Source organism: Oncorhynchus gorbuscha, linkage group LG06 (genome assembly GCF_021184085.1).
Source record: "Oncorhynchus gorbuscha isolate QuinsamMale2020 ecotype Even-year linkage group LG06, OgorEven_v1.0, whole genome shotgun sequence".
In the NCBI taxonomy this organism is placed as follows: domain Eukaryota; kingdom Metazoa; phylum Chordata; class Actinopteri; order Salmoniformes; family Salmonidae; genus Oncorhynchus; species Oncorhynchus gorbuscha.
This window is the reverse complement of record NC_060178.1, coordinates 4749428-4756927: the sequence shown is the minus strand read 5'-3', so window position 1 is coordinate 4756927 and position 7500 is coordinate 4749428.

Sequence of the window (7500 nt, the reverse complement as noted above, 5' to 3'; positions counted from 1 at the left end):
CCGAGGCCAAAGTAGGGCTACTCCATCCAGACCTGCGGAGAGAGGTGCTGGGGAGGCCCCAAAGCGCCAGAAGGAATGGCAGCAGTTTTACGGGCGCCAAACAAATTGTGTTATTATGTGTTTTTCTCTGCAATATTTGTAAAATATTTTGTACATAATGTTTCTGTATCTTACGGCAGAAAATAGCTTCTGGATATCAAGACAGCAACTCACCTGGGATTAGACAAAGATTTTTTCAACAACAAGCAGGACTCACACGATATTCTCCAAACACCCGGCAGGGCCGACATCAACAACAAGCAGGACTCACACGATATTCTCCAAACAACCGGCAGGGCCGACATCCCGGGTTTTCGCAAGAGGAAGCGACACGGGTACAGAGGACAAAGAGACGGATGTCTCGGCAGGACCCGGAAACGGCGAGTGGGAAACCTGCCGTTACTGTCAATACTACTCGCCAACGTCATTGGACAATAAACTAGACGAGGTACGATCACAAATATCCTACCAACAGGACATCAAAAACTGTAATATCCAATGTTTCACGGAATCGTGGCTGAATGACGACATGGATATTCAGCTAGCGGGATATACGCTGCACCGGCAAGATAGAACAGCACACTCCGGTAAGGGGGGAAGGGGGGGGGGGTCTGTGCATATTTGTAAACAACAGCTGGTGAACGAAGTAGAGTATATTGGTGCACAAAATCTAAGGAAGACTCTATATTGTGATACATTGCACCACAAACAGATGCTGGCACTAAGACCGCACTCAGTCAGCTGTAAAAGGAAATAAGCAAACAGGTGGCCGGAGACTTTAACTTCTTGCGTCGAGCCATCCCGAATCCGGGATCGTGAATACAGCCTCACGCTCATTACCATAACGCAACGTTAACCTCTTCAGTCGACCCTCTACTTTTTCGAACATTCTGTTAAAAATCGCGCTACTCAGGCCAGGAATATAGTATATGCATATGATTAGTATGTGTGGATAGAAAACACTCAGACGTTTATAAAACTGGTTAAATCACGGCTGTGACTATAACAGAACGTGCGTTTCATCGTAAAGTGCAAGAAAATCTGATCACTGAAAATGGAAATATATATATCCATGCGCGACTTCCAGGAATTGTTCAAAGTGAACCGAATTACATGAGACTGAGGTTTCAGTGCCTACAGCTTCCACACGATGTCTAGAGTCTTGTCATTTGATTCAGCTTTGATTCTTGGTCAAACCGAATCAAGGGAACCGATTCCCTCCGGTCTCCGACCGGATGTTTTGGTCGAGCTCTCTCCAGACATCTTTTCGAGACGGACAGCTAAAGAATTTACATCGCGTCCTGATGAATTTGATCGCTTATTAACGTGTACTAATACCTAAAGTTGCATTACAAAAGTATTTCAAAGTGTTTTGAAAGTTTATCGTCGACTTTTTGAATTTTAAAAAATGACGTTACGTTATGAAACGCTATTTTTTTCCGTTTATCACACAGTCTTCATAGATCGATATCTAGGCTATATATGGACCGATTTAATAAAAAAAAGACCCAATAGTGATTATGGGACATCTAGGAGTGCCAACAAAGAAGATGGTCAAAGGTAATGAATGTTTTATATTTTATTTGTGCGGTTTGTGTAGCGACGACTATGCTAATTATTTTGTTTACGTCCCCTGCGGGTCTTTTGGGGTGTTACATGCTATCAGATAATAGCTTCTCATGCTTTCGCCAAAACGCATTTTAAAAATCTGACTTGTTGCCTGGATTCACAACGAGTGTAGCTTTAATTCAATACCCTGCATGTGTATTTTAATGAACGTTTGAGTTTTAACTAGTACTATTAGCATTTAGCGTAGCGCATTTACATTTCCAGAGCTCTAGATGGGACGCCTGCGTGCCAGGTAGGAGCAAGAGGTTAAGTATTCATGAAAATCGCAAATGAAATGAAATGAATCTATTTGCTCTCAAGCTTAGCCTTTTGTTAACAACACTGTCATCTCAGATTTTCAAAATATGCTTCTCAACCATAGCAAAACTAGCATTTAGCATTTAGCGTTTAGCGTTAGCATTTAGCGTTAGCATTTAGCATTTAGCGTTAGCATTAGCATTTAGCGTTAGCTTTAGCAGGCAACATTTTCACAAAAACCAGCAAAATCATTCAATAAATCATTTACCTTTGAAGAACTTTGGATGTTTTCAATGAGGAGACTCTCAGTTAGATACCAAATGTTCAGTTTTCCTGAAAGATTAGTTGTGCAGGAGAAATCGGTCCGTTTTCTGCGTCATGTTTGGCTACCAAAAAAAAAAACGAAAATTCATTCATCCAAACGCCAAACTTTCTTCCACATTAACTCCATAATATCGACTGAAACATGGTAAACGTTGTTTAGAATCAATCCTCAAGGTGTTTTTCACACATCTCTTCATGATATATCATTCCTGGAAGTCTCCTCTCTGTCTCAACCACATGGATGAATGCGAGCAGCTTGGAGATTATGCAACAATTACAACAAAGGACACTGGGCGGACCCCTGGTAAATGTAGTCTCTTAGGCCCAATCTTCCAATGATATGCCTACAAATACGTCACAATGCTGCAGACAACTTGGAGAAACGATAGAAAGGGCAGGCTAATTCGTGGCGCTTTCACAGCCATATAAGGAGACAATGGAAAACAGAGCCTCAAAAATCCTGCTCATTTCCTGTTTGAGGTTTCATCTTGGTTTCGCCTGTAGCATCAGTTCTGGGGCACTCACAGATAATATCTTTGCAGTTTTGAAAACGTCAGAGTGTTTTCTTTCCAAAGCTGGCAATTATAAGCATAGTCGAGCATCTTTTTGTGACAAAATATTGCGCTTAAAACGGGCACGTTTTTTTTATCCAATAATGAAATAGCGCCCCCATAGCTTCAACTGGTTAATGCAGGGAAACGTAAATCAGTTCTACCAAATCTCTATCAACATGTGCAACCAGAGGGAAAACAATTCTAGATCAACTGTACTCCACACACAGAGACGCATACAAATCTCTCCCTCACCCTCCATTTGGTAAATCCGATCAAATCAAATGTATTTATATAGCCCTTCTTACATCAGGTGATATCTCAAAGTGCTGTACAGAAAACCCCAAACAGCAAGCAATGCAGGTGTAGAAGCACGGTGGCTAGGAAAAACTCCCTAGAATGGCCAAATCCTAGGAAGAAACCTATAGAGGAACCAGGCTATGAGGGGTGGCCAGTCCTCTTCTGGCTGTGCCGGGTGGAGATTATAACAGAACATGGCCAAGATGTTCAAATGTTCTACTGGGTCATTTGGAACAGAGACAGTAATTCCCCTGAACATCTTCCTCTTCCTCATCTGGTTTCTTGAACAGCCCTTCACTCCTCCCCTCTTCCTCCTCATCATGCCAGGTAGTCCCGAGGCATGGTCCTAGGGCTCAGATCCTCTGAGAGAGAGAAAGAAAGATAGAAACTCTATCCTCCTGATTCCTGCTTACAAGCAAAAATTAAAGCAGGAAGCACCAGTGAAATCCTACCATGCCCTGAGATGAACCATCAAACAGGAAAAGCGTCAATACAGGGCTAAGATTGAATTATACTACACTGGTTCTGACACTCGTCGGATGTGGCAGGGCTTGCAAACTATTACAGACTACAAAGGGAAGCACAGCTGCGAGCTTCCCAGTGACACGAGTTTACCAGATGAGCTAAATCACTTCTATGCTCGCTTTGAGGCAAGCAACACTGAGGCATGAGAGCATCAGCTGTTCCGGGCGACTGTGTGATCACGCTCTCCGTAGTCGACGTGAGTAAGACCTTTAAACAGGTCAACATACACAAGGCTGCGGGGCCAGACGGATTACCAGGACGTGTGCTCCGGGCATCTGCTGACCCACTGCCAGGTGTCTTCACTGACATCTTCAACATGTCCCTGATTGAGTCTGTAAAACCAACATGTTACAAGCAGACCACCATAGTCCCTGTGCCCAAGAACACTTAGGCAACCTGCCTAAATGACAAAAGACCTGGAGCACTCACGTCTGTAGCCATGAAGTGCTTTGAAAGGCTGGTAAATGGCTCACATCAACACCATTATCCCAGAAACCCTAGACCCACTCCAATTTGCATACCGCCCAAACAGATCCACAGATGATGCAATCTCTATTGCACTCCACACTGCCCTTTCCCACCTGGACAAAAGGAACACCTATGTGAGAATGAACAGCTCAGCATTCAACACCATAGTAGCCTCAAAGCTCATCACTAAGCAAAGGAACCTGGGACTAAACACCTCCCTCTGCAACTGGATCCTGAACTTCCTGACCGGCAACAGTGCTAGGCCTGATCACCGACAACAACGAGACAGCCTATAGGGAGGTCAGAGACCTGGCCGGGTGGTGCCAGAATAACAACCTATCCCTCAACGTAACCAAGACTAAGGAGATGATTGTGGACTACAGGTAAAGGAGCACCGAGCACGCCCCCATTCTCATCGATGGGGCTGTAGTGGAGCAGGTTAGCCTAGTGGTTAGAGTGTAGAGGAGGCAGGTATCCTAGTGGTTAGAGTGTAGAGGGGCTGTAGTGGAGCAGGTTGAGAGCTCCAAGTTCCTTAGTGTCCAAAACAGCAACAAACTAGAATGGTCCAAACACACCAAGACTGTCGTGAAGCGGGCAAAACCTATTCTGTCTGCTTCACCCTAACGAGCCAGTGGCTACTGATCTATCTGCTTCACCCTAACGAGCCAGTGGCTACTGATCTATCTGCTTCACCCTAACGAGCCAGTGGCTACTGATCTATCTGCTTCACCCTAACGAGCCAGTGGCTACTGATCTATCTGCTTCACCCTAACGAGCCAGTGGCTACTGATCTATCTGCTTCACCCTAATGAGCCAGTGGCTACTGATCTATACTGTCTGTCTGCTTCCCTCCTAACGAGCCAGTGGCTACTGATCTATCTGCTTCACCCTAACGAGCCAGTGGCTACTGATCTATTCCGTCTGTCTGCTTCAGCCGAATGAGCCAGTGGCTACTGATCTATCCCATCTGTCTGCAACCACCCCTACCAATCCAGTGGCTACTGATCTATCCCGTCTGTCTGCATCCCCCTACCAAGCCAGTGGCTACTGATCTATCCCGTCTGTCTGCTTCGGCCTAACGAGCCAGTGGCTACTGATCTATCTCATCTGTCTGCTTCCACCCCTAACGAGCCAGTGGCTACTGATCTATACTGTCTGTCTGCTTCCCTCTTAACGAGCCAGTGGCTACTGATCTATCTGCTTCACCCTAACGAGCCAGTGGCTACTGATCTATCCCGTCTGTCTGCTTCCCCCCTAACGAGCCAGTGGCTACTGATCTATCTGCTTCACCCTAACGAGCCAGTGGCTACTGATCTGTCTGCTTCCCCCTAATGAGCCAGTGGCTACTGATCTATCCCGTCTGTCTGCTTCCCCCCTAACGAGCCAGTGGCTACTGATCTATCTGCTTCGGCCTAACGAGCCAGTGGCTACTGATCTATCCCGTCTGTCTGCTTCGGCCTAACGAGCCAGTGGCTACTGATCTATCCCATCTGTCTGCAACCACCCCTACCGATCCAGTGGCTACTGATCTATCCCGTCTGTCTGCATCCCCCCTACCGAGCCAGTGGCTACTGATCTATCCCGTCTGTCTGCTTTCCCCCTAACGAGCCAGTGGCTACTGATCTATACTGTCTGTCTGCTTCCCTCCTAACGAGCCAGTGGCTACTGATCTATACTGTCTGTCTGCTTCCCTCCTAACGAGCCAGTGGCTACTGATCTATACTGTCTGTCTGCTTCCCTCCTAACGAGCCAGTGGCTACTGATCTATACTGTCTGTCTGCTTCCCTCCTAACGAGCCAGTGGCTACTGATCTATACTGTCTGTCTGCTTCCCTCCTAACGAGCCAGTGGCTACTGATCTATACTGTCTGTCTGCTTCCCTCCTAACGAGCCAGTGGCTACTGATCTATACTGTCTGTCTGCTTCCCTCCTAACGAGCCAGTGGCTACTGATCTATACTGTCTGTCTGCTTCCCTCCTAACGAGCCAGTGGCTACTGATCAATCCCATCTGTCTGCTTCACCCTAACGAGCCAGTGGCTACGGGTCTATCTGCGTCCACCCGAACGAGCCAGTGGCTATTGATCTATCCCGTCTGTCTGCATCCCCCCTTAACGAGCCAGTTGCCCATCTGTCTGCATCCCCAATAGCATCCTTTTCCCTATGTAGTTTACCAGGGCTCTGGTGCAAAGTAGTGCACTACATAGTACGCAGCCTCACTACATAGGAAGCAGCCTCACTACATAGGATGCAGCCTCACTACATAGGACGCAGCCTCACTACATAGGAAGCAGCCTCACTACATAGGATGCAGCCTCACTACATAGGAAGCAGCCTCACTACATAGGAAGCAGCCTCACTACATAGGATGCAGCCTCACTACATAGGAAGCAGCCTCACTACATAGGAAGCAGCCTCACTACATAGGATGCAGCCTCACTACATAGGATGCAGCCTCACTACATAGGAAGCAGCCTCACTACATAGGATGCAGCCTCACTACATAGGAAGCAGCCTCACTACATAGGAAGCAGCCTCACTACATAGGATGCAGCCTCACTACATAGGAAGCAGCCTCACTACATAGGTGCTCTCCTCAGCCCTGGAGTCATTTTCTTTCCTTAATTTTACTAGGCATGTCATTTAAGAACAAATTCTTATTTTTAATGACGGCCTAGGAACAGCGGTTTAACTGCCTTGTTCAGTTGAAATCTCAGAACAAGCAGAACAACATTTCTTATTACCTTGTCAGCTCATCTTGCAACCTTTTGGTTACTAGTCCAACGCTCTAAACACTAGGCTACCTGCCACCTCTACACTCTAACCACTAGACTACCTGCCTCCTCTACACTCTAACCACTAGACTACCCTGCCACCTCTACACTCTAACCACTAGACTACCTGCCTCCTCTACACTCTAACCACTAGACTACCTGCCTCCTCTACACTCTAACCACTAGACTACCTGCCGCCTCTACACTCTAACCACTAGTCTACCTTCCACCTGCCACCTCTACACTCTAACCACTAGACTACCTGCCTCCTCTACACTCTAACCACTAGACTACCCCTGCCACCTCTACACTCTAACCACTAGACTACCTGCCGCCTCTACACTCTAACCACTAGACTACCTTCCACCTGCCTCTACACTCTAACCACTAGTCTACCTTCCACCTGCCTCCTCTACACTCTAACCACTAGACTACCTGCCGCCTCTACACTCTAACCACTAGACTACCTTCCACCTGCCGCCTCTACACTCTAACCACTAGTCTACCTTCCACCTGCCACCTCTACACTCTAACCACTAGACTACCCTACCACCTCTACACTCTAACCACTAGACTACCTGCCTCCTCTACACTCTAACCACTAGTCTACCTTCCACCTGCCGCCTCTACACTCTAACCACTAGGCTACCTGCCAC